The sequence below is a fragment of the Notamacropus eugenii genome, chromosome 1 (assembly GCF_028372415.1).
Source record: "Notamacropus eugenii isolate mMacEug1 chromosome 1, mMacEug1.pri_v2, whole genome shotgun sequence".
In the NCBI taxonomy this organism is placed as follows: domain Eukaryota; kingdom Metazoa; phylum Chordata; class Mammalia; order Diprotodontia; family Macropodidae; genus Notamacropus; species Notamacropus eugenii.
Window position 1 is genome coordinate 753,677,763 of NC_092872.1, and position 8,998 is coordinate 753,686,760.

Sequence of the window (8,998 nt, forward strand, 5' to 3'; positions counted from 1 at the left end):
GGAAGTGGGGGAGTAAGAGAGAGTGAGGACTCCAGAATGATTCTCAGGGTGGGTACCTGAGGGACTGGGAGGAAGATGTCACCTTCTTAATAAAAGGGAAGGTTCTTATGAGATTGTTAAACATGGACAAGTATTAACCTGTCTAAGATTCACTTTCCTCATCCATGAAATCAGGGGGTAGGATTTGAAGGCCCTTCCATCTCTAAATATGTGATCCTATGATTCTAGCTTTCCAAATTTAATATGCATTATTCTACTTCCCCAGTTCTCTAGTTCAGCCAAAACAGTCATCTGTGTTTCTCACACATAACACTACATTTCCCATGGCTGTATCACTGTATTTCTGTCCTTTATGCCTAGACACACACATACACATTACACATGTGTCAGGAACTGTGTTAAGCACTGAGATTCATGCTCTGCCTCATCTCCATTGCTGAGAATCAGGTTTCATTTAAAACTGTTCCAACGCTACCTTCTACATGAAGCTTTCTTTGATTCTCCATAACTTCTAGTGCTCCCCTCTCACCCTACCAAGGATTCATCTTACCTTTTCTCTGTGTATGTTCTTGTTATGCACAACTCTACATGCAGGACATTCCCAGAAACATAGTTTATAAAAATCTTGAACCAGGAAGACTCAGGTTCAAATCCTCTTTCTGATACAACCCAGCTAAGGGATCCTAGGCAAGGTCTTCAACCTTTTCGTGCCAGACAACTTTTTAAGATCATATTTCAGAAGAGATGCTGATCCTCATTGGTAGAGGGAGTACACAGATCTTGTTCTTCTCCCTAGCTCCAGCATGTAGTTGGAACCAGGAATCTAATTAATGTTTGTTGAGTGATGCTTGAATCGGTCTTTGAAGATGTGATCATGGTTTCTATCTCTTTCTCTTTATCTGTATCTCAGCTTCTATTTCTCTTGGGTTTTCTCTCTGCCCTGTCTGTATTTGTATATCCGTCATTCTCTCACTGTCTGTTTCTCTGTCCTCATGCCTATCTTGCTCGGCTTCTCTGGCTCCATTTGTCAGTCTCTATCTGTCTCTGCCTCTCTCTCTCTTTCTTTCCCCTTCTCTCCCTCTCTCCTCTCACTTTTCTTTCTCCCATCACACACATAGATATAATACATATAATATATAATGGCTATGTGGGTCATTTTTCTTCAAGGCACGGGACATCCCAAGCAGTCAAGACTGAGCCCTGCTCTGCTTATGCTGGGGATAAATTGACAATAAAGAAGAGTTCCATCAATTGTGGGGCCTTCTGCTCCCAGGCTTCCCCAGGCAGGATCACAATCCTCAAGTTCTTCATCACTGGCCAATAAGTTGAGTTCTGAATTAGGAGGTTGAATTTCCATAATTTCCTGATACTTTCCACCCCACCCATGATCCTGATGTAACAAGGTGAAAGATCATGAGAATTTGTCCCCAAATTTCCAATTAGATCTGAGATTTAAATGTTCAGGAACTATTACTATTTTTTGATTCTGTCCATGGTGGGGGAGGAAGGAAGGAAGGAAGGGAGGAAGGAAGGAAGGGAGGAAGGAAGGAAGGAAGGAAGGAAGGAAGGAAGGAAGGAAGGAAAGAAGGAAGGGAAAGATGGAAGGAAGGAATGAGAAAGGTAGGGAAGAAGGAAGGAGGGAAGGAAAGAGAGAGGGAGAAGGAGGGAGGGAGGAAGAAAGAAATAAAGGATGGTAGGAAGGAGGGATGGGAAAGGAAAGCAGCAAGAGAAAAGAAAAGAGAAATATTATTATGTGTAATTATGCTTTTGGAGGCAAATTTTGACATTTCAGCCAAATCTTCCAGACAAACCCTAGAGGACTCCACAGGGATCAGAGATTTTGAGATGACTGGCACCTCAAAAGTCTTCTAGTCCAAGGCCTAGATTTAGAAGATGAGGAAAATGAGACACAAATGTGTGAAGAATTTCCTAAGGTCACTCAGCTAGCTAGCAAGTGTCTGACAGTGTAGGGCTCTTTTCTTGACACTAGTCTGCATCTAGTTGAAGGCCTCTGGGGGTGACAGTCATCAGAGGGTCCCTCATGGGGTTGGGAATTTGAGGAAGGCAATCATGGTTGGTAAACTGCTCAGCATATGTCACAGCTAAAGATAGCACACCCCCCAATGACTGTCAGTACTAGAGAAGAACCATCAGCCAATGCAGTAGCTATGCTCTCACATTTGGCTTTTTTCTATAAAGTTGGCTTGGCTTTTTGTTTGGGGTTTGTTTTTTGATTTTAAATGGAGGTCCTCTGCTTCACTTTGAGTGGTTATCAGTCTGGAAATATTCTCTGATTTGACTCCCCGCGATGGGATGTATCATGACGATGGCAATAGCAGCCACAGTGACAGTAGCAACAACTGACTTCAGCTGGCCCAGGGCAGGCCTTCATCACCTCTAGCCTGGACTCCTGCAGCAACCTTCTTCTTTGCCTCAGATCTCTCCCTTCTCTTTCCTCCTCCACTGAAATGCCAAAGTGATGTTCAGCCCTAGAGCATAGGATGTTGATGTTAATCTACCACTCTACAAACTCTCATGGCTCCCTATTACCTCTAGTTCTTCTGACATTTGAAAAAGTCCTCTGAAATTTAAAACTCCTCAAAACTTAATCGCATCCTACCTTTTCAGCTTATCTCACATTTCCTCCTATCATGAACTCCTATGTCTAGTCAAACCGGCTGACGTGACTTTCCTCACAAACCATTTGATCTTCTATCTTCATGTCTTGGCACTGGCTGCCCCAGGATCACTCCTTCCTCACCCCAAGGCCTGGGGCAAGACTAAGATCCATCACCTTCTTCCACATGAAGCCTGACCTGACACCTTCAGCTCCTAGTGCCCTATCTCACAGAGCTACCTTACATTTGTTTTGTGTGTGTATTTGATTCATTTAAATTTGATATGAGGTCTATGAGGATAGGGACTCCTACATGTCATCAGAGTGCTGGGTACTTCAAACATCAGGCAAAATTACGCTTTCTGCCCTTAAGCATCTTATATTTTATTGGGTAAGAAAACATCCTGTAAATACACACACACACACATACATGCATACATGTAATATGTGGAATGAGGGTAATCATACAGTTCTCATTGGGAGTAAATTCCCCTGGAGCATTCCTGGGGGAATTCTGGAGAGGAAATTCCCAGTGCTGAAGGACTTCTGGATCATGCAACTATTTCTTAGTCCCCATGATGGCAGGAGAGAGAAGGATACTTGTGTCAAAGAGGTGAACCAGAAAATTAGACCCACTCAGTCTACTTAGAGCACCTTAAAATGAGTGATGCCACTCTGTATTCATCTCTGCTGAGCATGTAAGAACTGTGTGACAGCTATCCCTTGAACTTCCTGTGGATTCTGGCATTATCTTTCTGTCTCTCCACTCCATTTCCCCCACCCTGCCACCCCCAGCTATGGTGCCTGCTCAAACATGGCTTTTACCACATGTGCAGGCTAAGTGAGCCTGGGCCTTAATGTCTAGACCTTGGCCACCTCAGATATTTGCGTTTCTTTTTCTGGATATAACTGACGAAACAATGAGCCTGAGATAAGCTTCCCAAGAGGGACTACCCCAGGAGCTGTGGCATTCTTGGATCTCTTAATCACAGATAACAACGAGCAAGAGATATTTTCCATAATAATTTCTTCTTTGGAGAAGGATTGGACCAAGGGATATGACTGCACCCTGGCCCAATATCTTTGGTATAACTTAGAACTAAAGTGAAGGAGAAATGCTCTCTTGTTAATATTATTATATTATACTTTCTTGTTAATATTTCAAGTGCTAATCCCCTCAGAGAGTTTAATAGAAACTAGGGTTTGGTGTTCTAAGTCTTTGTCAATGTTTGCTTGTGAGTTGTGTTTTAAGAATTCCTTTTGTGTGGAGAAAATAAGTAGCTGTCCTATACACAATCCAACTTGCTTGCCAAATACTCTTCCATTCTCTTTTGAAGCCTCAGCTTTAACCTTTCCCCCAGCACTCCTGAGATGGGCTCATAAAAAAATTAGAGAAAGAAAAGTTTGACACATGTTTAGAGCAGCCTCCTGACAACTGAACTCAGTCCATGCATGAGGCCATAGCTAAGGGGTCGCTTGCTGGGATAAGGTGCCCCAGACCCCTGAGTCCAGTGGTTCTGTGATTACATTCACAAATATAAAGCAGTTTGTGAGGGAAGGGCACTGATAGCTAGAAGGATGAGAGGCCTCTTGTCAAAGCTGTTAGGTGGCAAAGGCAGAACCTGAGCTGGAGACTGTTTCAACGGATGGATGGATAGATAAGGACTGGGCAAGGTGGAGAAATAACTGAGCTTTTCTTGGAAGGATGAGTACACTTATGGCAGCCACCAGGCTCTTCTTCTCTGAGATGGCTGCAGAGAGGATGACCTTTCTCAATACTAGCTCCCTTAGCACCCAGAGCTGAGTTCTGCCTGAATTTTGCCCTTCTCTTATCCTTTGCCATTTTGAGATTCTTCTCTGTATGGCCGGTCATCTGCCTGTTTCCAGGACACAAAATCTCCATTGTAGCCACTCGAAGTAAACAGCCCCTTTTATTCAAAATCCTTACAATGGGTATGATTGAGTTTCTTACCAAGTGTCTCTGATTGATTCAAGGGCGTGTAGAGACACAGAACTCACCCTGTTCACATGAGGTTCTTAGAAGTCTCTGGACCTAACAAAGGTCATTACTTTTTAGTGCATAAGATAGTAGTGGAGTCGCACTGTTAAATATGATTGCCCCACTCGTACACATGTGGCCTGACACTGAAAATGTAAAGAGCAGCTCTCATGAGCCAGTTTGAACTGATGCCAGTATATTCATGGTTCTGAGCATCATGGTTTCAGGATATAGATCTTCTGGAAATCTGAAAACCCTCCAGAGGTGGGTCAGAAGAACTTGGAATACATACCATAAAGAGAAAAGTAAATTGGGATACCTTGGGAGGTAGTTTGATCTCTCACAATGGAGATTTTCAGGCAAATATGACTATTTGTCAAATATATTGTAGGAGATGTAGGAGATATCGTAGGAGACTATTTGTCAAATATGTTGTAGGAGATATGCTTTTTTTCTCTATTTTTTCTCTATTTAATTGCTTATAAAACTTATTCTCTTCCTCTTTAGGGCAGTCTTTTATCCCTGTGATTAAAGAAGGTATCCTTTTTCAAATATCACTTGGATCAGATGGCAATCAAACCCCATTTCAACTCTATGATTCTGTGAAGGCTCTTCCACTTATGGGGCCACATTTTCCTCATCAGTTACATGAGACAGGAATGCCAAGCTGACTCTCAAGACCCTTTCTGGTTGCAATGTTCCAGGATGGCTAAATGATCTTTATGGTCCTTCCTAACCCTGAAATGTCATGTGTGACTGTGTGTGTGTATGTATGTGTGTGTGTGTGTGTGTTCTGAGGTTCCTTTCAGGTATGACGTTCTAGGAAAGTTTTCTGGTCAATGGTTGAAAATTGTTTTCATTCAAGCAACAGTTACTCTGCTCCCAAGGAAACAGCTTGCAAAATTCAGGAGAGCAGGAGAGAGATCTGTTCATTGCAAGAGGATTTGAGTTCAAATCCTGACTGTCATACTCCATCCCCATGACCTTGAACAAGTCACTGAACCTCTATTGGCTTCACTTTTCTCATCTGTAAAATGAAAAGACTGGACTACATGCCCTTCCAGCTTGACTCTTGCTTAGAGCAAAAAAGGTCACCATTGCAGTTCTGTGTATAAAGGGCCCATGAGAAACCATACTTGAAAGATAACCTGGGGAATGAGTAACCAAGAGTAAAGGAAATTCTTCCATGCTTGTGGCTAAGGCCAATAATCAGCCTCAGTGTCCAGCCTTCCCTTATGGGGAGGTCCCCTTATGCTTCATGGGCAATGGCGGTTAGAGAATCATGTCAAGCCTCACTGGGCACGGAGGTAATATGTGCTCTCAGTGGCCTTGTTCATATTGCTGAAGCCAGGGAGCACATTCTGACTGATTGTATCTGAAAGGAGAGAAAAAACAATTAACTGGGATATCTAGTTGTTCCAGGTTGTAATTCGAGTCAGGGAATTTCTTTTCTTACAGTTCTCTAAATAGGATTGATCTCTTGTATCTGAGAAGTCCCTCAGGCTAGTGCTGAGGAAATCAGAATTTCTGAGATAAGAATTTCTTTTAAGAACAAGATGGCTGCCCGTTGGAGGTCAACATAGGACATGAGGCTAGAGCAGAAAGAAGAAAGAGAAAGAAATTACTCCTTGATTCTTTCTCAGAGAAGCAAGGTTATCATCTGCTTTTTCACCAAATCTTCTCATTCTTTCATGCTCCATGCTGTCCAAATGCAATAGAAGGTGGGAAGAAGTAATGTAGGGAGCTAGCCTATCCTTGATCTGCCTGACTGAGGTGCTCCCCATGGATGCTGGTCTCCTCCATTAGACTTCACTCTAATGCTTTACTTCCCTGTAACTCTACTTTTGCAGAGGAGAAGATGGGTCCTCCCAGAAGGAGAGGGCAGACAATTTGGGGAAGACAAGACACATCTGTCTGCCCAGAAGTCTTGGGAAAAAAAGAAAATTCTTTTGTTCAACTGTTCCCCAAATCTCCTGGGAGTCTTTCTTCCATCTTGGAAGATTAAATGGGAGTGATGGGGTGTTGTTTCACATCTTAAGTATTTGTTAATGTGTCTTAATGAGTCCTTTGTGTTTTAGACAATTTTATAGTGGAGGAAATACAGAGCTTTCTTATACTGAGCAAGTGCCAGTCGGACAAGAAGTACTTACATGTCTAATGCGTGCCAGGTCCCATGCTAGAATATAAAGAAAGGTCCCAAAGGCCCTTTCTAAAAGAGCTTGGAGGCCAATGGGAGAGAAAACATTCAAACAAACATATACAGTAATAGAGGCATACAAATATATGATAAATTGGAAGCAACCAGGGAGGAGGTGCTAAAATCAAGAGAGATTGAAATATTTCTTGCAGGGAGCAGGATTTTTATTGGAACTTGAAGGAAATCAGAAATGAGGAGGGAGAGTAAGTATTTCTGGCCAGGGGCCTGATCAGTTACAATGGATGGAGTCAGGGTGAAGGCATGTCTTGCATGAGGAAGAATAAAAAGGCTAGCGTCATGGGGGGTGAATAAAATAGCAAACACCTGGAAAGGTAGGATGGGGCCATATTGTGAAGGCCTTCAAATGCCAGCAGATTGTCTTTTTAATCTTGTAAGTAATTAGGAGCCATTGGAGTTTCTTGAGTAGGGTAGTCAAGTGGATAGATAGTGTAAAGCTGACTGGAGCATCATCAGAACTGAGAGCTCAATGATACCTTAAATCTCAGGATGTTAGCACTGGAAGGGATATTAGTCCACTGATTATCAAAGGTGGAATAGAACTTAGAAGAGGAAAATCAGAGAATTGTGTCATAATCAACAAACATTCATTAGATATTTAATATGTGCCAGGCTCGGTGCTAGCACTGAGAAGGCAAATGCAAGCAAAAAGAAAAACTATCCTCACCCTCAAGGAGTTTACATTATAATGAGGGAAAGAATCTGAGAAGGAGCTTGTTCCGGTGGATGGGATGGGAAGAGGACATGGATCCCGGGCTTGACAGTTAAGTCTAGGGAAGGAAGGATGGCCTAGGTCCTTCCTCAAAATGGAGATTCCAGGAATAACTTCACAAATGGAGGTGGGGGCTGCAGGGGTAGAAGGAGAAGAAGCAGCAGAGTCATGACTTCCAAGTCCTAGACTGGCCTGAACCTGAGGAGGAACCCAGAGCAGATTTTATCCAATTGAGTTAGGTACCATGGTGGAAAGAGCTGGAGGAATCCCAAAGCCCCAAGTTAAAATCCTTCCTCTGGCATTTGCTAGTTGTATGACCCTGTTCAAGTCATTGAACCTTTCTGAACTTCAGGTTCCTCATTTGTAAAACAGAGATAGCTACAATACCTAGGTCATGGGATAGTTGTGAGAATCAAATGACACATATACAAAGTGCATTGTAAAACACAAAGCCCTATAGAAACAAGCCATGTATAGCAACGTCCTCACTATCATCATTATCATCAAGGCAACTAATCCAATAAAAATCTATTAAGTGCCTACTACGTGTCAAGCACCATATTCAGTGCTGGAGAAAAAATTAATAAAAAGAGAGGTAGCTCCTGCCCTCAAGGGGCATATAATCTAATGAGGGGAAGCAAGAAAGGGAGGAGGGGAACACCAGGGAGCACCCAGCATGGGGATAACTTGTTCCACGGAACTGGAACCAGGTAGAGCAGTAGAGTGAGCTGAGAATCCAGTTTCTGCCCTCTACAAAGAGGAAGGCAATGAAAGGAGTTTTGAACTGTGCTCTCCAGTTCTCCAATCAGAAGGGACAGCAGGTTGAGGGAGGTGGAATCATTTAAGGCTTGAGTTAACGGCCTGGTGGTGAGATCAAAGGTGCTGAGTTTAACCTGGAGTGGGATGGGATTCCTGTTCCATGGAGTTGAAACTAAGCAGAATAGCAGATGTAGAGTGAGATGATAATGATGATGATGATGATGATGATGATGATGGAGAAGAAGAAGAAGAAGAAAAAGAAGAAGAAGAAGAAGAAGAAGAAGAAGAAGAAGAAGAAGAAGAATTAGAGGCCGCTATGCTATAGAGAAGGAAAAAGCTATTTGGAAAGTCAGAAAATTTCGGTTCCAAAACTTCTTCTTCCACATTTGGAAAGTCATACTGCCATTCTGAGTCTTGGTTTCCTCATCTGTGAAATGAGGGGGTGGGATGAGATGATCTGTAAAGTCTCTTCCAGCTTTGACATTCTGTGATTCTAGGAAATCAGACACATACACAGCCGCAGAATGAGCTACTCCACACAACCTGTCTTGTCTCCAGTAGTGGGTGTCCTTGGGCCAGGGACCAAAGGAAGATTTGTTTGAGCGTAAAATGTCATGGGGCTGACTTGAATGTAAAACAAATCTCTCTGACAGTCACCACTTTGCTAAAATGTTTTGAGAGTTATATTCACTTCAG